The following is a 22280-nucleotide window of genomic DNA, read 5'->3' as shown; positions in this document are numbered from 1 at the left end:
AGATTATATTGTTCTCTTCCAAGATGGTTGCTGGCATCCACCAGTAACCTTTCAAAACAAAATGTCTAATTTCACTGCATTGACAGTAGGTAAAGAATTAAACTGACATTACTCCACTACTGAATCTATATAAATCAACAGTTAAATAATGTCAGTTCTTCCGTGTTCTCTGGAATCAATCACAGCAAAGAAATTGGACTGTTTCTTTTGAAAAATGTTGGGAAAGAACAAATCAAAACATTCTATTTAAGGCCTCTGACGTCAAGATTCAGTTAAACAACAATTATGACTAAACAATTTGAGGTAATGTTAGTTTCCATTAACATTAAATTAGGTTACTGAATTGGCAAACACCTTCCTATTAACATTACCCATTTTACCCCAATAACTAAAGAAATTAGCACTTGCAGGTCAAAACCTTTATTCAAGAGATGCAAAAATAACATTGATACAGTGACTGTCAAAAGTTACGGCACTGATCATACTGTGACATCTTGGTTCAAAACAGCACACTTAGAAATATTCAACATTCCTTACTTCAACTGAATGAAACTGAAAATACCATTTCACACGGCCCATATGGGATATTTAGACTGCATAACTGTTCATGCTACATCTCTTCACTAGTAAAAGAAAGAAAAAATACAAAGAGAAATTTAAAAATGCTGCCAAAATGCTGTACAGAGCAAAAGGAAAAACAAACAACAACAAAAAACGGCTCGTCCTCATGGCAGTTGCAGAGTATATAAAAATGAACCCTGCGATCTGTTCCTGGAATTGAGCTTCAAAAATGCAGCAGAACAAGTGTGAGATTTAAATGTCCTCTCACCTAGAGCTGATCAGCTTGCATGCATAACAGTGAGCTTTCCTTGCAGGAGCAGTTTTGTCTTAGTTGTGAGTTTTTCTTGAGAGCTGAGTTGCTTCCAACTCCATTACCACCCTTTGAATCACCTCAAAAGTGTAGCAGAGTTGTGATGGGTAACTCATGTTGAAGGAATAAAAATGGTCCAAACAGCATGGCTACTGCAAAGGTCACGTTATCCAGATCTTGAAGAACTACTATACCCTCGATGATGATGCCAACGTCAGAAAAGTCATTGCCTGGTGCATCCTCTGGAGACAGATGTTCATTGTGGTTTTCTCAATCTGTGCAGTGGCCTCAGTCAAGTCCTGGTTAAACACAAAACATTTCTTTAAGATTCCTTTTTAAACTCATCTCTTTTGAATCTACCAGTTCTAATGTTAGAGTAATTTAAACCAATGCAAGCAACATAGTAAATAGCTATAGCCAAAGAGTGGCCTGCCATGCTGCCATTCATGGTCTAACAGAGTTTCTAAGAGAGGGTGAAAAACATAATAATTTCAAATGCTTTACATTAGTTTTTCTTAGAAAGACACCGGCCCATCAGAAATCCAGGTTTTGTCACTCAGAAGATGTTAGAATTTAGACTTTCAGCCCCACAATTTGGTTAGCTGTTGGTCTTTTTTTTTTTCAAACAAAAGCTAATGTAAATATTGGTGGGATTTTCCTTTGTTCACTAGAATGACAAATTTAAAGTTTTTTCACACTGATGTGACCCCTAATACAGGGGTGGGGCCTCAAGGGCCGGCGGCTGAGTTCACTACCAGGCCTCATGTGAACTTCAAATTATTAAAGAGGACTACTGGTCCTAACTGTTCCAATGAGGATCAAGTGGATAACTAAATGCATTTTTAAATGTTGCAAAGCCACAATCTACTCATAAAACACTCACCATGAACTCCTGCACCAAGATGTTGCAATTGTCTTTCACACAGATGCGGAGCACTTTGATGAGGGACTCCCTTCGAGCATTAATGTCATCCTAAAGTATTATAACAAAGAAAACAGAGATTTGTGAACTTTTCAGTAGCACAGAAGAAAATGATCCCAGACAAAAACTTAAACCAGTCAACATGCAACACCAGCATCTACAAAGCAATATCAAAAGTTCCTGTTTGACATCAACTTTATGGATATATAGTTTCCAGAACATTTATTTTTTTTAAAAGATCAATTTTTCTCAGTGGGCCAGTAAATGCATGACGAAAATTATGGCATCCTTTCGGTGGAATCAGTACTCACAGGTAATAGTTGACTGTTTCAATGGATGCAGCATAAAAATCTTTTACTGACCTAATGCAATACATATACACTTTGTAGTTAAAGAATTTTAAAGTTCTTACTGTCATTATGGCAGCTACATCCTTTAGCTTTGTGCCCTGTTCCCCCGATCACTTTGCAAACACTTTCAGCAGACTGTCAGAGAGAAACTCAGCTCCGTCAGAAACCTTGACTGTAAAGGCATGGTTGGGATGCACTGGAATGCTGCATTTTATCTGAAATGACATAAAATTATTTTGAAATAACAGCAGGCACTGTGCTTGGTTAATAATCAGTAATGTTTTGTTGAATAAAAACTGTGTTTCCAGATCTTATGGGATTAAAAAAATCCAAAGATGTTTATTTCTGATTTGCAACCCAAGAACCCACAAGTTACAACCTCATTTTAGTTCAAGTGTGCATTAATGTGAGTCCAGTAATCACCTTTCTGACGATACATACAGGTATAAGTTAAACCTATGGCAGATTTTGGATTTCTCAGTTGTATTAATAGGGTGGTCTATCTGAGTATGCATGCACCTAATAATTATAAAAAAAACCTATTATAATTAAGTTACAGAAACCTTAAGCGAAAATAGAATATACTTTCTTACCATAACACCTTGAACCCACAATCCATCAGCTGACTCCTGGTGAAATGCAGAATAGATGTGGTCTCTCAATGTGCATCAACAAAAACAAAAACAAAAGGACAGCAGGAGGGGTAGGGATGTAAGCTAGCATAATGCCACTGATGATATTAGCTAAAGCTGTTCAATGTCCAAAATCTCACTAACACCACGGTGCAGTAAATACACAATGTAACTGAAGAGTCAGTTGACAAATGTATTCACACAGAAAACCAAATTATGTTATGAGTGCCTCGTAATTAGGTTTAATGTGATATTATGGCTCTTGTGCCAAAGACAAATTCAAATGAAAAAGCGCCAATTCTTTGACAACAGATAAAACAGCAAATAAGCTAACGGCTCTTTTTTAGCATGTTACATGGCGACACTTTAGACGTTTAACTACATTTGGCTGAAATATGGTAAACATTAATTCAAAAAATCAAGACATACCAAAAAACGTAGAGTTGGCTGCTTGACTTGACTGAGATGGATGCATTTTTTAAACCACGATCCAAAGCCCGCGAGATGAAATCACGCGTGGTTTCACGAGATTTAACGTTGCTATCTTATTGACTTACTTCACCTGAACATGATATGAACAATTTAATACACCCTTTCTGCATATCATGTAGTTTTTACACTATATAGTTACATTTATCTTTAAAACATGAGGCAATTGTGTTAAATACATGCAAGATGCTTACATAAATCCAAGAGATGGCCAGTCCCTTTTTTTCAGTGTGCTCACTAATGTTGTTTCTGTCCTATAATGCAGTCTGAAACACATACAATAAACCATTCCTTTGCAGATGATCAGTTCCAAGAATTTTTTAAATAAAAGAAAAGTCTAAGGTTTGCCTATAATTAGCTAAGACAGCTGGGTCAAGTGATGACTTGACTTTTGTCAGCCTGCTCTATTATAGTGGATGCGCTTAACTTTAATTAAACCACTGAAAACAACACCCTCAACATTGCATTTAATATATTATCAGACTCACCTGGCTTCTCTCAAAATATAAATGAGCCCACCAACTGCTTTAATCACGCTTTGGACCTTGTCCTGACATAATGCATAGAAACTAAACGTTGATTTTTTTTTCTCCTCTGAAAAACAGCTATAAATCACAGGTGTTTTGACTTCCTTGTGTAACTGACCTATGTAATCCTTGAATCAAATAACCCATTAACTAGAGAAAGAAAATAGTGATTCACTAATTTAAAAGAACTTTATATGACTTTAAAAAATTGTTTGTTGCTCTATATAAGCTCTCCATAAAGCTATGATATCTTAATATTCATAACAAAAATAACCCCAGGTTTTTATTCAGCATTGTAGCTAGGTTTACAGCTAGCTGAGACAAATCCAGAATTAATTTTAAAATCCTCCTCACATACAAAGTCTTGAACAGTCAGCCCTGTCATATCTTAAAAACCTCACAGTACCATATTCACCAAACAAAGTTCTTCATTCACTGACTTATTTGTGATCCCTAAAGAAGAAGAGGAGGCGGAGCCTTTTCTGTAGAACGAACCAGCTCCCAGTTTGGACTTGGTTGACAGACAGCCTCTCTACTTTTAAGATCAGGCTTAAAACTGTCCTTTTTGATAAAGCTTATATTCAGGGCTGGATCAAATCACTTCAAATGATCCCAATGCAGCTCACTGACAATGCCATTTAATATTCAGGCTCCAATGTGTCTTTTACTCAGTGTCTTTGATTGAACAACTATAGTGCTTGTGAACTTGAGACACCATAGAGAAAGCGTCCAAACAACATGGAGGTTGTGGATGCTTGCTGTTTGCTTAAGTGTATTATAGATGATTATCTTTAAGTGTAGAAAATTAGCTTTATTTTCTGGTCTCCTGGAAAGAGAAACAGATTTTGGATAAGTAGCATCGAAAACCACATTTTGTATAATCCGTGATATAGCAATGAGATGCATTCTCACACTTTAGTAAGACCTGGATTATTGTTGCTGTTGTGAAAATATATTATGAGGTATGTTTATGTTTTTAATTTTTATTATTATTATTATTATTATTATTATTATTATTATTATTATTATTATTATTATTATTATTATTATTTCTGACATTTTTTCTGAGTGAGATGAGTTAATCCACTTGTGGAGAGCCAGGATTCAAGATCCAAAGCTGTGATGCAGGAAGAGTATCCAGCCTATACACATATTACACACCTGAAATGAAAAAGCCTCAAAAAACTAGAAATAGCTAAAAAAAAAAAAAAAAACTAAAAAAAAACCTTTATTGTTTTAATGCTGAATTACTGTATTTTGTTCTTTTTTTAAAAAGTAAATATTTTACTTAGAGAAGATCTTAGCTCATTTTATATTATGTAGGGGTTAAATATACAGTGTTACAGAATGTTGCAGGCAAATAAAGCACACTGAAAGATCAGTTGTGAATCAAGTCATATTTAAATAGGCAATAACAGCTTAGCACCTTTACTGAGGGGAGTAAAAAAAATAAGTAACTGAAAGAAAAACCCTTCTCAGCATACAAGTTTGAAATGAACTGTGCTTTCCAAACCTGCCTCCAAGTGTGCCAGGCAGAAAGTAATGTTAGACTCTTTCAAAAGCCTTTTGCTCTCCTCAGGCTGCCTCTCCATATGCATCACTCTTACCCTGTTTTACCTGCCTGCTGCTTTTGACAGTGTGCTAAACCTGCTTTGATGCTTTACTTTCTACCTCAGCTCTTCATGCGTATTAGGTCAGCAATAGTGAGTGCACAGCTGACTAATGAATTCCCTGAACATTAACAGTGTGAAATAACAGCTGTCACATCTGCACTACTAAATCTACAAAATCATTGATATACAACATAGCTATGGCACTTTCACGTCACTAGACGTACACAGATTCGATTTTGCTTGAGCAGAATTCCATTTGCAGTTGCATCAGTAAAAATTAAAACTCAAATTGCTCTAATGAAGAGAGAAATAAGATCCTATATCTTTAATGATGCAGGGAATAAATGCAAACTCCATTGGGAATGACTTGTTCAATTCAATTCAGTTTCATTGATAGAGTGCTAAATCACAACATTTATGTAGGGAATAACTCTGTTGTCTTTTGCTGTCTTTTAATAGCTGGGATTGGATAAGTTTTATGTTTCTTTTGGCACCAGGGACATATTGAATTCACACAGAACTCAGTTTGACAGCTGAATGCTATTGTATTAAAAAACCTATATTGTGAGCCACTTATTTCCACTACAGAAATGGATTCCTCATGTGAGATACCATTTATATAGATTTTTAAGGAATGGAAGTCATTCTGAAATAGAATCAGCTGCAGCTCTGTGACCAAAATACTCAATCTGTGTCATTGTTGACTCCAGGCATTACATATATAAAATTTTTCAGTTGGAGAAGAACTCCCTGATAGTGATTGAAAATGGTTTCTTCTTATGAATATTAATACGCACACTGCAAAAAACCAACAACAAAAAAGGGAGGTGGAGAGAATTGAAGCAGGCTTGAGTCATACATTCATTTAAATTCCTTTACAGTTCAGCAGGTTTGGTTAAAGTGGCTTTCAATGCCCCAGGAAGAAATCGGATGTCACTTGCAGAGAGGATTTGCAGGATGTAGCCCTAGACTACGAGTTCACAACCATTGCTAGTAATTTCAGAAACGGAATGTGGAGCACAAGTATCTCTAGCTCTACTCTTTGTATCGCTTTATACATTGGTCTCACTGGAAACAGCTTGGAGTGGGAAAGGAATAACAGAGCACAACATATTTGGGGAATGTGCCTAAATGTGATCATAAAAATTCAGATTCCAGCTCAAAGAAAGCATTAAAATATGTGTAGAAACAGCAAGTTATTAAAAAAATTGTAGATGTTCCAATCTGCTTAATTAGCAATTATAGTGACTAAAGGCTCCATTAGTCAAAGCAAGTGTGTCATTGCAGGGCTCGCAAAATCGCTAGCCCCAGGACGTTGGGGCTAGCGATTTCTCCGGTCAGACTACCAAAATCTATCTCAGCCCTGCCCATGATAGCCCGACGGGCTAGCGATTTTGCGAGCCCTGCATTATTCAATTCAGTTTGATTCAGTTCAGCTATATAGTGCCAAATCATAAGGAACACATAAGAGCCAAAGATGGCAGATATGCTAAAAGAGAACTGAAACGACACCTCTATTCACTGCACTCAAAAGACCAAATTGTGAAGATGATATTAGGGTCACTGGATTCATCAAAGATGGTGATGAGTCTGCATACAGAATAGCTGGCAGTCAGTTAAGTGTGGCAGTCAGAACTACCTAGAGCTGAATATGCTAAAACTGTAAAGAGGACAGTGGACTGCAGATATGGCTGCACCAAAAAGAAATGTGAACGTATGCGCTTCAGGGACAAGAGGAGAAAAAAAAGAACTCTACTCAAGCTGGGCTCCTACTGGGAGACCAGTTTGAGGACACTAAAAGAAAACACCTCAGCACAAAAAAGCACATGAATAAAAGAACATAGAATAGAATAGAATAGAATAGAATAGAATAGCCTTTATTGTCATTGTACAGAGTACAACGAAATTGTGTACTCTGTGAGTTCTTTTCACACATTGAGATCACTGATAACTCTCAGCAACGACGTGATCTCGTAGAAACAATTAGGTGTTATGGATTCAACTATAATTGCGACACTTATTTTTTTTACTTTACTGGAAAAGATTTCTGCATTTTACCCATATTTTATTTTTAACTCAAAATCAAAATTCCAGATTCTACTACATGTTGGTTTTGCACCAGATAGGACGACAGATTTCAGGTGGCCCTGTGTCTTCCTCTATTACATCTGCCACTGCATCTCGATAATCTTCTCTGTGGCTTTTAGTGGGTCCTGACCCTCTCATATTTTGAAAAATCTATGTTTGAATCTCCCTTAATAATTGTGTTAAGAATTCTCTCCGCCTTTGTCAAAAGTTGGGTATTAGGAAAAAGTGAAATAAATATAAATATAAAGTCCCAATGTGTAGAGCACACATTAATAAATTAGTCATGTTCCCTGTGAAAGTAAATGAGCCTAATTCTTAAAGACCCCTGAAATTATTTACCAGATGTTTATTTTTTGAATAAAATAAAAATCTGAGTTTAACAAAACATTTTAAATGTAAATATCAAGCTTACCTTTCTCTCTTCCATAAAATGTGCTTGTGGGCACGCCAGCCATTTTGAGAAGGTGGGAAAAACAATTGGCAAGGCCACACCCCCACACATGTGACATAATTTTAAAGGTACTGTTGTCCTCTCTAAGAAACATCAGGACTTAGAGGAGTGGCAAGTAGAGTATGAGAGCTACAAGCAAAAAACTAAATGTGTACTACAGTGCGCAAAAATGAATTACTGGGTCATCAGGGGGTCTTGAGGGACATTTATAAAACAAAAAATCCCACAAACCTTAAAAGTGCACTTGAAAAGCTCACACAAGAAGGTTAACCTAGCTTACCTAGAAGACCTCATCAGGGGGAGCACGCTCCCCCTCGTTGAAGAGCTCACCCACTTAACTCGCATCCCAAGAAAATAGCTAACCCCAGATAAGGCAGCGTGATGTATCCCGAGATAACAGGACTGGGACATCTAAATAAAGGTGTGAAACAATCGCCTTCAAAAGGTTATCAATTGACTTTAACCAAAATTAGGAACACTCGGTGCGGCAAGAGTTAATAGTTATTAGTCTCAACACCCAAGGATAATTAGAAGAGCATGACTGATATGATGGAACTGAGATTTTGTTACACTTAACTTTTGCAAAACACAAATAGAACTAAATTGAAACTAAGGATTTTCAGAAAATAAAAACTAGACTAAACTAGCAAAGAATTGGTAAAAACTAATTACAACTGGCAAAAAATTGAAAATCTGGAGTCGAAACTAAATAAAAGATAAAACCTAATGAAAATGGCGAAACGTTTAAAACTCTGGTGCAGAGATTGGCAAATCTGACCAGGAACGTTATAAAATGGATTGTCAGAACAGTCAGCGTTAAAGCCACTTTTGACAGTCCATACTAGGATGGCATTGGACATCTTGGGGGTGGAAAGGGGGTTGGTGTGACCAAGGTGTGGTTTGGCTTGTCGTATGTATATTTGAGATCATATGGCTCTGGATGGACCAGTTACCAGGGCATGGAAGGAGGACAGACTCATTAAAGGAGGAGAAGGCATTTCCTGGGATTGGAGATCCTCTGGGTGAGTGGTTGATTAAAAGCATGCATAAAATAGAAGTTATCTGTTGTTATTGATTGGTAATAGATTGATAATTGGCCACATTTACAGCTGTATTGACTTGTTGTGGACGTAGTCGACTTCAGGTTTAAACACTCTCATTAACAGGTTGAAAATAGTGATATTAAAGGAAGAGTATGCAGCGCCACCCTGTCAGACGCCAGTGATGGTGGAGCTCACTGATGAATCAGGTGAGCTGGATTCATGGCTGATTCAAAACTAAGATCCCCCTGCTGTGGTCAGTAAGGGGAGAAAAGGGGGAAATAAAATCAAGAATTAAAGAGGCATTTATAAACGTTTAGGTGTCAAGTAAAACGGGACAAAAGGGGGTGTTATACTGTTATTTTCAATGTCAGCATTATTATTGTATGAGAATCATGCAACAAGCATTGCATCGATGATCATTTATTGAAGCTTTTGACTTTATACTAACATCTGTGTTCCTGTGATTGTTATAACTTCTGATGAATCTTCCATTTACAGGTGTTAGGATAATGATATAATTTTTCATTGCAGGTGTAACCATGATCATTTTTTTACATATTGCAACTTGTTGCTCATTGTAGAGTTGTGCTCAAGTTAATAAGGGTTAAAAGCTACAGTCAGCGCGAATGTCTGACTGATCTATTGAGGGGAAAGGCTTCGAGCATAGAAGGCCGCACGCGCTTACAAAACACTGATATCATGTTATTCTTTGTGATCTTTTCTTAAATTATGTCTTTAAGGTTAGTTTAAATAGTGGCAGTTAATTAAACGAGATTTATTAAAATATTAAATACCTGAGTCAGAACGTTACACGCGGATCACCTTAAGAGTCTGGGAAACTTTGTAGCTGCCTAACTTTTTTTTTGAATGTTCTAGCTCCGTTGATTTGACACATTGGAATGTGTCAAAAAAGGGGGGGAAGGTTGAGCTTTAACATCAAACCAGGATTATTTGAACATTTTATAACTTCATTTGTGTCTTTAATAATTTAGGAATAGTAAAGCTTAAGCTAATAGCGGTCCGAGAAGACGGACCTTTTAGAGAATCAGTGAAAAAAGCATAAACTATCACTTTCATGTTTAATCATTACTCATTGAAATGAACTGAATAGCGTTTAGAAGATTTGTTAATTTTTTGTCTTTTGTTAGAAAGAGGGGTTTCAATAATTTTCAGACACACCTTGCAAATGTGCTTATAACGAGTTGGCACTCGGCCTTTTGAAGGTCAGAAGCTTCGTTCGGCGTGACTGTCCGGACTGATAAAGTGTAAGAAATGCCTTGAGTGCGGAGGGCTAAATGCAAACATGCTTACACACACATAAGATATGATTAGAATAAGTCCCTGGGACATTCTGAATGTTTTAGACCAATTCTGAATCACTAGAAGGTCAGTAGATAATAACATTAGATTATTAGGGTTAGGAAGAGAGGTGTTTTGGTTTTCTGTCTCTTACAGAGAAAGGAACAGACACCAGACGAGGTCACAGAGATGCGAGGATCCTCCGTAGCAGAGTCAGACACAGTGACTGCCGAGACATCAACTGGGTCCAAGGGTCATGGCGTTTGGGCTCCAGCTAGTCACCACAAAAGGATGGATCCCATAAACACAGCAATAACCATGAAGGGGTTGGCGGAAATCCGGGAACACCAGACCAACGAAGTTCGAGAGGCTTTTGGGCAAAAAGGGGACACCTTCCTGTTCCTTTTTCTGGAGAATACACAGATCGTTGTTTGAAATCGGAGCAGAATAATCCCCTGATCTGTGTTACGACTGAAGGGTTGTCTAACCCCTAAGGTTGAAGAATTAAGAGCAGAGGATCACCCAACTGGACGACACTGGTAGCTGCAGCAATAAAATAAAGGTTAAGAGCTCTTCGGACAGAGGTTCTAGTCTACGTCTGAATGGTATAAGGGAACACCAAATAAAGCTGTGGGAGAACAGGGGAGTGTCATCTGGACCTGCTATCCTTGTAGTAATAGTTTGTCTTACACCTGACTTGCGCAAACACAGAGGTCATCTTACATATGGTTTGCCCCTCAGGGGGACAAAGGACCTCAGGAGTGAGAAGAGATGAACCCGGCCACACTGGGCTACAGGGTGTTTGTGAGGTCATTATTCTAATGACCTCATCAGGGGGAATTGTAAAATTATGATATTATTTTATGCCATGTTATACCCCTAATTAAAGATTGTGAATTATTATGTAGTTTTAGTTTGCATTATTCTCCTGAATTAGAAGAAGCTGATAACTATTGCATTAGTTAAACTGATTTGCATTACATTAAATTGCTGACTTGTTGTGAATGAATGATATTGTTTTATGATGCATTATATTGCTGAGTTATAAGAAATACTGTTCGCAGAAGGTTATTGTCTAATTTGTCTGAGTAGAAGAGAACAGAGTGTGCTGGAGTTTTCTGCCCCATTTCAGCAGGAGCAGATAAACAGGGAGCCAAGGTCGTAGCTTAGGCGCTGTGTGAGAGAGAGCATGTGAATGTTTAGGCTTTTTATGATAAGGTGGAGGCACCAGAGGTTATAAAAGTTTGAGCAATGCTCCACCATTTTGAGATTTTGAGGCTGTCTGCATCAGTGTCCATCTCCCACGTGTGTGATCATTAAATCATTGTTTGACTCAACCCGGCCGGACCAGTGTTGTTATTGTGGTTTTTTCTCTTGTCTCCATCCCCAATATTTTGAACCTTAACAAGTGCCACTCCCTTGGTGCAAGTTTCAATAATAAATATAAATGTAAAATATAAAAAGTACAAAAAAGAACAATCGTAAGTACTCAAACAATAGTATGTACAATATATACAGGATAGCAGCATTAATATAATGACAGTATGAATAGCAGCATAATATAATGACAGTGACGGTATGGAATAGGTTCAATTGTTGTGCTTATTTACTACGGTGATAGCTCTGGGAAAGAAGCTATCCCTGAATCTGTTTGTCCTGGTTTGATATGCAACATGATATGCAACGGGGGAGGGTATGGGGTAAGGAATGATCCAGATAGAGAGCAACTATCTTGTCCTGCAGCCCTTCCCATATGGAAAATAAATAGTAAAAACTTATATGATTTACTCATGAAAGTGGCCACTTTCTCATTACTTTCATATATTGTTTTAATAAGTATCCAAAACATACAAGTTTTATTTATAGAATTTTTCAAGGGATCTTATATCTGTTTTCACTCTTGTATCCTTTTCATACAAGTTTCACACAAGACAGATACAAACTTTATAAGATTTATATATATCTTTTCCATATGGGTTTTCAGCTCTAGACAGACCCGCCGTCTGCATCGGGTGGGTAGCAAGCATCGGAGGCGTTTGGAATGGAGAGGGGGGTGAGTGTGAGGGATGGGGCAGAGAGTCAAAACACAATCCCATTATCAAGGACAAGAATTATTTTGGTTTTAGAGAACAAGACTGAGAGACTCTCTGAGGGGAAGTTACATGAGACTAGACAATGACATGAGAAGCCAAGAAGGAAAGATAAGGGATAGGGAGAGGGAAAAGATGCGACCGCCTCCATCAAGAGCACAGAGTTTGTCTGTACTTAAAACATCCACCATACCTGCTGCTGTATTAAAGCACACTGTATGTACTGTTTTTGCTCTATTGTGCAAATCTACACACTAAAAAATGCTGGGTTATTTTCATAACTCAGTTTAGAAGTCGAAGGGTTGTAGGTTGGGTTAATATGACCAAATATTGGTTAAAAAGTCATGACTCAGGGTTGGTGATTTGCTGGGTCTTTCAATTAACTCCACAGCTTGACTAATTCTGTTGGGTCATAGGTTTGGTAGCTTTGATTAAATATTGGGTGATAAAAGTGATAGGGTTATTTTGGATCATTACAGTTTATTGATTTATAGTAGAATTTTACCTACTCATGAAAGGCCTTTTAACAGATAACACCAGTTAGGTTTTGATGACAAAAGCTGTAGGTATTTCTACTTTAAAAAATGACATGAAGCATCTTATAAGTTATTATTTGAAAGTAGGCTTAAGTTGCTCTCTTTAGAGATCACTGTGTCTGTAACAAAGACAGTATGAGATTATGTGTTGCTCTACACCATTTGTTGAAAAAGGTTTAAAAAAAGAAAAGAAGCCATAGTCAATCTAAACTATTTAACTGTTTAATTTATCCTAAATTATTTATGTTAGAAACGTAACGGCTTTTCGTTATAAAAGCTAAAGGCAAGGATAACTGATCACATTTAGCTAAAAAAGAAAAAAAGATAGATCGCGCTAATACTTTGACCCCTTTTATCCCAGGCATTGTTCACTAGATTGCACAAAGGACATACACATCCCTAGCTAACAATTAAGTCAAATAGGATGTCTTTATAAATACATTCAAGAAAATACTCATTAGCGCAACACCTGTTAATGTCAGTTATTTTAGCAAGAATGCACACTTACAAGCAAACCTCTCTCCACAATATTCAAGCATTACTCACTGCAGAGTTAGACTGAGCCAAAGAGATGAATAACGTTAAAGGACTTTGTCGCTACCACACTCTGTAAAGATGACACAAGATTTAATATAAGCATAAAACAGCCTAACCTTTGAAAAATACATATCTGTAGAAATATTAGTCTGTAAGCTGCCTTGCATAATCCTACAAAGTGCTTTTCTTTGGGATAATAAACAACTGGCATTGGTGTTTATTGGATTAATATTGATTTATTTATTTTTTGGTCATGTCATTGTTTATGAATTATTTTTTAGTGATTGCTTTATTTATATTTCCAATAGCGATTAAATGTTTTTGCACTCATAATAGGGATTATTGTGCACCTAAATATAGCCTCAAAATAAATCATCATAAATCATACAGAAATATAAACTATGCAAGTTATAAACAGTTGTAGGATTATAATTATTGTATTGTACAGAATGATTATCTATACACCATTTGCAGTAGTGCAGTTAAGATAAGTGAAATATGTGGAAAATTTATACAGAGGTTATATAAAGTGCTAGTGGTTGTGAGTGGTGGTTCAGTCCAGGTTACTATTGTGCGTATGAGGGTACAGTTGTCCTTTTGTTTGTTTTTGTCCATTGTGTGTGTGTTCAGTTATAGGTGGTTGTGGGTCTGTGTATGTTCAGTCCATGAGTTTAATGTGGGTCAGATGTCAGGACGCACAGTTCAGGAGTCTGACAGTTGTAGGGAAGAAGCTGTTTCGGTACCTGGTGGTCTTAGTCCGGAGGCTCCTGTAGCGCCTCCCAGAGGGCAGGAGTGTGAAGAGTCCATGTGCTGGGTGACTGGGGTCTTTGATAATTTTCCCAGCCCTTTTCAGACACCGCTTCCTGTTTCATGACCCTCTGCAACACCTTCCCATCCGAGGCAGAGCAGTTCCCATAACAGACTGTTATACAGTTGGTCAGGGTGCTCTCGATGGTAGAGCGATAAAAGTTCACCAGGATGTCTGAGCACAGGTGGTTCTTCTTCAGAGTCCTCAGGAAGAAGAGGTGCTGGTGAGCCTTCTTGACCAGCTTGGAGTAGTTGGTCGTCCAGATGAGATCCTCGGAGATGTGGACACCCAGGAACCCACAGCCATACCTTTAATGTAGATGGGTGAATGTGGATCAGCATTCCTCCTGTAGTCCACGATGAGCTCCTTGGTCTTTTCGGTGTTGAGCAGCAGGTTGTTTGTGTCGCACTCAGCCAGACGATCCACCTCCTCCCTGTAGGTGGCCTCATTGTTGAGGCCAAGCACCATGGTGTCATCTGCAAACTTAATGATGGTGTTGGAACCATCGGCAGGTCTGCAATTGTGGGTGAAGAAGGAGTAGAGGAAAGGGCTAATCACACAGCCTTGTAGTACACCGGTGTTCATTGTGATGGTAGATGAGCAGTGGTTATCCAGCCGGACATGTTGGGGCCAGTTGGTCAGGAAGTCCAGTAACCATTTACACATGAGGGAACTGATGCCTAGGTCTGTCAGCTTCCTGGTGAGTTGTGAGGGGAGGATTGTATTGAACACTGAACTGAAGTCTATAAACAGCATTCTGGTGTAGGTGTTGTTATTGTGAGAGGACAGAGTGCAGCGCAATGGAGACTGCATCAACTGTGCTCCTGTTCTGATAGTATGCGAATAGGTGGGGGTCCAGGGTGGGAGACAGACAGGATTTGAAGTGTGCTAGGACCAGCCGCCCTAAGCACTTTGTAATGATGGAGGTGAGGGCTACTGGGCGGTAGTCATTGAGGCTTGGTGGGTTGGAGTTTTTGGGTATCGGGACAATGGTAAATGGTAAATGGCCTGCATTTGTATAGCGCTTTTCTAGTCCCTAAGGACCCCAAAGCGCTTCACACTACATTCAGTCATTCACCCATTCACACACACATTCACACACTGGCGATGGCAAGCTACATTGGACAATGGAGGTGGATTTGGAGCAGGCCAGTACCACAGCGTGGGCCAATGACAGGTTGAATATGTCTATCAGCACTTCTGCAAGCTCCCCAGAACACGCTCTGAGAACACGCCGGGGATGCCATCGGGACATGCAGCCTTGTGGACATTAATCCTGCTCAGCACCGCTCCTAAATCGGTGGAGGAGAGAGTCAGTGGTTGGTGGTCCGGAGTCACATCTGCTTTGGTTGCAGTTGTTGGACTCCCTTGCTCAAAACAAGCATCAAAGCTGTTGAGCTTGTTGAGGAAGGAGACATCCTGTAGTCTGTAATGGTCTGGAGTCTTTGCCACATGCGTCGGGGGTTGGAGTTGGAGAAGTATTCTTCTACCTTCTTTTTGTAATGGTATTTGGCTTTTTTGATACCCCTCTTTAGCTTAGCCCTGGCTGTATTGTAGGCCTGTGCATCTCCTGACCTGAAGGTGGTGTTGCAAACCTTCAGGAGGAGTTGAAGATTCTGGTTTATCCAAGGCTTCTGGTTGGGGTACATGGTGATCCGTTCCTGGGCGGTGACACTGTCTGTAGTTTTGGAGATGTAATCCAGTACAGATGAGGCGTACTGGTCCAAGTCTGTGTGGGTGAACGTATTCCAGTCTGTGTTTTTGAATCTGTCCTGGAGCACTGCATCTGTCCCCTCTGGCCACATTTTAATTGTCCTCACAGCAGGTTTCACACGCTGGATGAGTGGTGAGGTACCGAGGTGTATGGAACAGGGAGAGAAGGTCCGATTGTCGAATGTGGGGGAGGGGTGTTGCTTTCTAGGCTCCAGCCAGATTGGAATAAACATGGTCTAAAGTCTTGTTCCCTCTGGTGTGGCAGGAGACATGTTGGTGGAATCTGGGGACTGTCTTTAAGTTGGTGTGATTGAAGTCGTCAGCAACACTAAAAGGCGCCTCGAGGTGTTTAGTCAGGTGTTTGTTAATGGCTGCATAAAGTTCTTTCATGGCCAACCTAGCATCAGGGGGGATATACACTGCAGTGAGTATGAAAGAAGTGAGTTCTCTGGGGAGATAATAAGGTCTGCATTTGACCATTAAAAACTCCGCATTAGGTGAGCAGTGACTCTCAGTAGTAGTGGAGTTCATGCACCAAGCATTTTTAATATAAATGCACAAACCTCCACCTCTGGTCTTGCCGGAGTCATCTGCTAGCCTGTCGGCTCGGTGTGTGTGGTGTCCTGCTAACTCAATAGCAATATCCGGGCAGCTGTTGTTCAACCATGTTTCAGTGAAAAACATGACATTTAAGTCCATAATCCGTCTGTTGTTAGTGATGGAGAGCCGTATCTCATCCATTTTGTTTACCAGAGAACGGACACTGGCGAGGAAAATGCTGGGTAAAGGCAGCCGTTGTGCTGTTAGCTTTAGCTTAGCCCGTAGCCCTCCGCACCTACCTCGCCTTTGTTTACATTCTCGGCGCCGTCTGTGTGCACTTCCACCCAGCTGGGGAGAGTGGGCAGCCTCCGGTGTTCTGGAGATCTCTGGGATGAGTCGGAGATCAGTGATAAAACTGTTGGAGTTATGAGTCCAAATGTCCAGAAGCTCTTGTCTGCTGTAGGTCAGCAACGCACAGCAATTCTGGATGAATAATCCTGTCAAAAGTAAGTCAATGACTTAAAAATCCTGAACCTGCATTTAGGCAAACAGCGACACAAACATGGTGCTTACTGAGACTGCTACCCTTCATTATTTGGGATTTAGTTGCAGAGGGAAATCAATACTGGGAGTTACTGATTTTATTACTTAGCTATATGGAGTTTTTTTTTCTCCTTCATTTTATTTGGAGCTCTTTCCTGATAAACACTTGAAATCCAAATAACATTTCATGCTACATTATCCTGGAGCCATCAGAAATTGGGGCCTGTAGTTCACTTCCACTTTAAGGCGAAACATTGATTTTTCCAACAATTTAATCATGTGATTTGCAACTTTCGGAATATTTGTGTAACCCATGCGAAATACAGGGCTACAAAATCCCTTTTCATTATCTAAAGCTATAGCCTATTATTGGTACAAAGGGGCGCTTTGATGCAGTCTTGTGTTACTACAACCTTGCGTCTTGTGCGCAGGAAGCATTACCTGTCTCTTCCTGTGCGATCTTCCGTCTAATGGCGGTCAAGTGTGTGTTAGAGCGCAATGGAAAAATATCTCAGTATGCAGTGCTGCAAACCAGTTAATGAGACCAAATTGTATTACATATAAATGCTAATAAGCTACTCTTTTATTAGGCCCTGAACTCTGACCACAAAAAGATTAACATCTGTTGAGTTATTTGTGTTGAAAAATCCCGGTGAGTCACATGTTTTTGTTAGCTAAAAGTTAAGTTTAGATAATATATTTTACTAGCCAATTGAGCTCAGAAACATTTGAAGAAAAAAAGCCAATCGGGAGCTATCAGAATCTGGTGTGTGGTTTTACTTATCTTGTTGTTCCTTACAGTGTGTTATAAGTGTTGAATGTTCTAAGCTACAGATGCTTTACTGCTGATGCTAGGTGTGATGCTAGCTGCTATTTGTGGTTGCCTGAAGAACTGATTCAAGCCAACCTTGGATTTCAGATAAGCCCTACGCATTTGTGCAATATCTCTAAAATGAGAAGCATCCCTTCTACTACACTCAATATTTATGATCAGGTTGCTCTAAAAGCTCCATGAAAACTCTCCAGTTTATCCAAGATGATGCAGCAAGAATCCCAAGCTGATATTGACTTGTTGTCATTGGCTCCCTGTTAAATCCAGAATCAAGTTTAAAATCCTTTTCCTTGCATACAAGGTCTTGAATAATCATCATCATCATTTATTTATTTATATAGCACTTTAAAAACACACCTGGTAGACCAAAGTGCTGTACAATACTAATATGCACATAGTAATAAAACCAGACATAGCAATAAAATAAAATAAAAAAATATCAGTTACCCACAGAGTTAAAAGCCAGAAAATAAAAATAGTTTTTTAATAAAGACTTAAAAACTGGCACTGATGTAGCCTGTCTAATATGGAGAGGAAGGTTATTCCAAAGCATTGGCACTGCAACAGAGAACGCTCGGTCTCCTCTAAGTTTCAGCCGTGACTGGACCGAAAGCAGCAACTGCTCAGCTGACCGAAGGGAACGAGTGGGGACGTCTTCAACGGCTTCAACAAGTCAGACAAATAAACAGGTGCCAGACCATTTAGAGATTTAAAAACCAATAAAAGGACTTTAAAACAGATCCTGAATTCAATTGGAAGCCAGTGTAAAGAGGCCAAAATCGGAGTGATGTGATCAAATTTTCTTTTGCCAGTTAAAAATCGTGCCTCAGCATTTTGCACTAATTGCAAGCGTGACAAAGTGCCCTGCCCAACCCCTATTAAAAGAGAATTACAATAATCTAAATGTGAGGTAATAAAGGCATGAATAACACTTTCCAAGTCACGCTTGGAAAGAAAGGGCTTAACCTTTGATAAACGTCTGAGGTGATAAAATGCTGATTTTACCACCCCGTTTACATGGTCATTAAAGGTAAGTGCAGAATCTATTTTAACTCTGAGATTTGTGATCGAACTCTTTAGTTGGGAAGTCAAAGCTGCAAGATCAATATCTGGAGTATGAGAAGAACAATTTGGGCCAAATAAAATTGCTTCTGTCTTCCCATCATTAAAATTTAAAAAGTTTTTTGCCATCCATGCTTTGACATCAGTAAGGCAGTCAAGCAGAGGTCGAGTTGGGAGACTATCAGAATGACTAAAAGGTAAGTAGAGCTGGCAGTCATCTGCGTATAGATGGAACGGCACTTTATGTTTCCGGAAAATCGCACCAAGAGGCAAAAGGTACAGTGAAAACAATAACGACCCAAGAATAAATCCCTGTGGCACACCCCGAAGCAGAGGGGCCACAGAGGATGAAGCCGACCCCAACTTAACACAAAAGGTCCTATTTAAGAGATAGAGATCAGATTATCATGGTCCTTGGTTATGCGACCCAGTGTTTCTGAGTTTCATGATATTTTGCTATTCATCTGTATTCTAGTTTCTTTGCAGTTTATCTAGTTATATTCTGTCATACTTAGTTTGCAGTTATATTTCATAGTGTATCGGGTTCCCTTTGTGTCTCATCCCTGTGCTAATTCTCCTCCCTTAGAGGTTAGTGAGTCTTATCTGTCATGTCTCCTGTCTGAATAGTTCATGTTGTCTAGCTCATGTCACATCTGCGTCTTATTTAGGGTTCCTGTTTTACTTTGAAGGGGTCTTGCGTTCAATGTTCATTGCCTTAACCTGCAGTCAGTTGAGATTGAAGAAGTCACTTGGATGAGTGTCACAAAATGCTACGTCCAGATGAACAGAATCAACTTTTGGAGATTTACTTACCTGGATGATTGAGCATGCATCAAGACGTCCATTGCCTTAGTTTCACTTCCACTGTGGTGTCATTTGGTTCATTCTAGTCAGCTGTTTCCTCATGTGTCTCCACTTCCCCAGATCACCTCATGTGTGTATTTAAGTCCTCTGTCTTCCTGTGTACAGGGTCATGTCGTCTGTGTTCGATCCCTCATGACAGGTTAAGTGTTTTTCAGGATTTTGTGCAGGTCATGTTCATGTTTGCTAATTCATGAGTTTCTTCATGCACCTGCACAAAGTCTTGTTCATAGTCGTCATAGTCATGGTTATTTTCCCATAGTCGTTTCTCATAGACATTTCTAGTATTTCCCAGTTTAGGTTTTGGTATAGTCCTCGCCTCTGCTCTGATTGTGTCATTTGTTTGTACTCTGGTTATCAGCCCAAATAAAGGCTCATCTTCAGTTTGAGATTCAATACTGTCTCCTCACCTGTGTCTGCTCTTGGGTCTACCTCACTCACCCCACTCGGTCTGCTCTGCAGACTGTGACGCAGGTCCCATCTTAAAAGACCTCTTTGTGTCATATCACCAATAGAGCACTTTGTTTTCAGAATGCTGGCTTACATGTGGTTCCTCAAAGCATTGTGCAGTGTTGGGGTGTAATGTGTTCCAAAGCAACGTGTTAAAGTAATGTAATTCTCTAATTTTAGTACTTCACTAACTTGTGTTACACTTATGTTGATACTTGTGTTACAAAGCTTCTAAAGGTACATGCCTGCCATAGAGAAAGAAATAGAAATGTGTTTTTTTCTTCTTTTTTTTTTCCATCCTGTGCACCGCAATTAGCAATTACAGTTTGGGTGCAGGGAGGAGGACAGTGGTGGAGGCATGTACAACTTTTTAGGAAAGGATATATAAACATTAATGTAATTTTTCTTGCACAAAGGTACAGTGTCCTTTACCAGAAACAGCTGCATTATATTGCTAACACAACTTGGGCTCACAAGCATCTGTGCATACATATGCTAACACAAAGCTAGCAAAGAGTTCATGGTGATGTTAACACTTAAGTGTTAACATCACCCTGAACTCTGGGCTGGAGTAGTCTCCCAGCCCAGCAGCCAGAGCCTGGATTTCAATAGGTAACAAAATCAGTGATGAGCAGTCACACTTGTTTCCAGTCTCCATTTGCCTATTGGGGAATTGCATACTTTTTCAAAGGGGATTTTTCCCATATTATTTGCATCATCTGTTGCTTACATAGTCATTGACTCAGTGGGGAGGCACTGTAGTCTTTAAGACAGATGAAAAAGACTTTTTCTCACCCTGAAACTTCTATTCATATGAGTTCTAATTTATTTGACTATACCTTTATTAATTATATTTTAAGGGGTTTTTTTTTGTTCTTTTAATTTAGTCTTTTTTAATTTTTTCCCCACAAAACGTATTGATGAAATTGGGATTTAAGCACAATCTCAACAGTTTTTATCAACCTCAGAAATATTTTTTCTTTCAAAACAGATACAATTCTTCCGTTACCTGGAATATTATTCTGAATGTTTCATGTCAACCAGCTTTGAAGAAAGATGATGGACATCCATCCTCTCTAATGTGCCCCTTCAAAAGCAGGTTTTTGACATATAGCACTTCCAGATTTGATTTCAGTTCTCAGCAGAGAGCTTGGCCCAGTGCCACAGGTGTTTTAGACCTCAGCCAAATGGAGACTGCTCTCCCATGGCCATCTTAGATGATTAATGAACTGACTTCCTGACAAGTGTGACAGCCCAAGTTGACAGTTGATGTTTCCCTTGTGATCTATCAGTCATTCAGAGGAGCTCACCACACAAGACAAGGGCATTAGCCATCTACCCCCCAGGAGAATAATACTACATATGTGGACTAAATATAGACTGAGTAATCTTACTTCATTTTTTGCTTAAAGTTATGAATCAACAGAAATAACTGTTGTGGTTTTCCAGACTGTTTTGTTTTTAAAAAAAATAATGACTATATTTCTGACTAGAAGAGAAGTTGTATGAGCTGAGGCAAATACACACATATGGTCGGATCATTGAACAAATCCACGTTTAAAGATTAATAGATATTTGGTAAACCTTTTAGTTGTTTAGCTCTCAATTCATACCTTAATATATTACTAACAAAGCTAATAACCGATAACAAGATAAACCACGAACTATATATATTTAATAATGTCCTGATCTTAAAAAAAAGTAAGTGTTATGTATTCTGTTGTAATTTATTGTGTAACTTATTATATTAATTAAATGTTAATAATTATTCCTATATCACTTCTATGGTCAACTGTGGTCTGTAATAACAAATTTTTGAATAACAGATATAAAAGACTTGTCAAAAGTGAAGCTCTCTCCATTTGGTACAATCTTTGTATTATTGAGAGTAGAGTTTCTCACAGCCATGTAATAATAAAAGTATGCAGTGTCCTCCAAGAGAAGCATGTGGCCTCTAATTTTATTAGCAGATAGGGGCATGCCGTTGGCATACACAACATTCCTACCTACCTTCCTACCATTC

General features: G+C 38.8%; 1 long non-coding RNA gene across 1 annotated transcript; it reads right to left on the bottom strand.

Annotated features, from left to right (window-relative positions):
• Window positions 1–265: 265 nt before the first annotated feature.
• LOC146699727 (uncharacterized) lies at window positions 266–3491 on the bottom strand. Its single transcript, XR_014922450.1, has 4 exons — window positions 2737–3491; window positions 2206–2358; window positions 1755–1844; window positions 266–1170 (listed from the first exon to the last, which is right to left on the bottom strand). It is a non-coding gene; the product is annotated as an uncharacterized LOC146699727 (long non-coding RNA).
• Between the last annotated feature and the right edge of the window lie 18789 nt (window positions 3492–22280).

This window comes from Copadichromis virginalis, linkage group LG10 (genome assembly GCF_057382275.1).
Source record: "Copadichromis virginalis isolate Kocher_CV1m ecotype Utaka linkage group LG10, C_Virginalis_male_GT1.1, whole genome shotgun sequence".
In the NCBI taxonomy this organism is placed as follows: domain Eukaryota; kingdom Metazoa; phylum Chordata; class Actinopteri; order Cichliformes; family Cichlidae; genus Copadichromis; species Copadichromis virginalis.
Note: the sequence above shows the minus strand (reverse complement) of the source record. Positions and strands in the feature narration are given on the sequence as shown.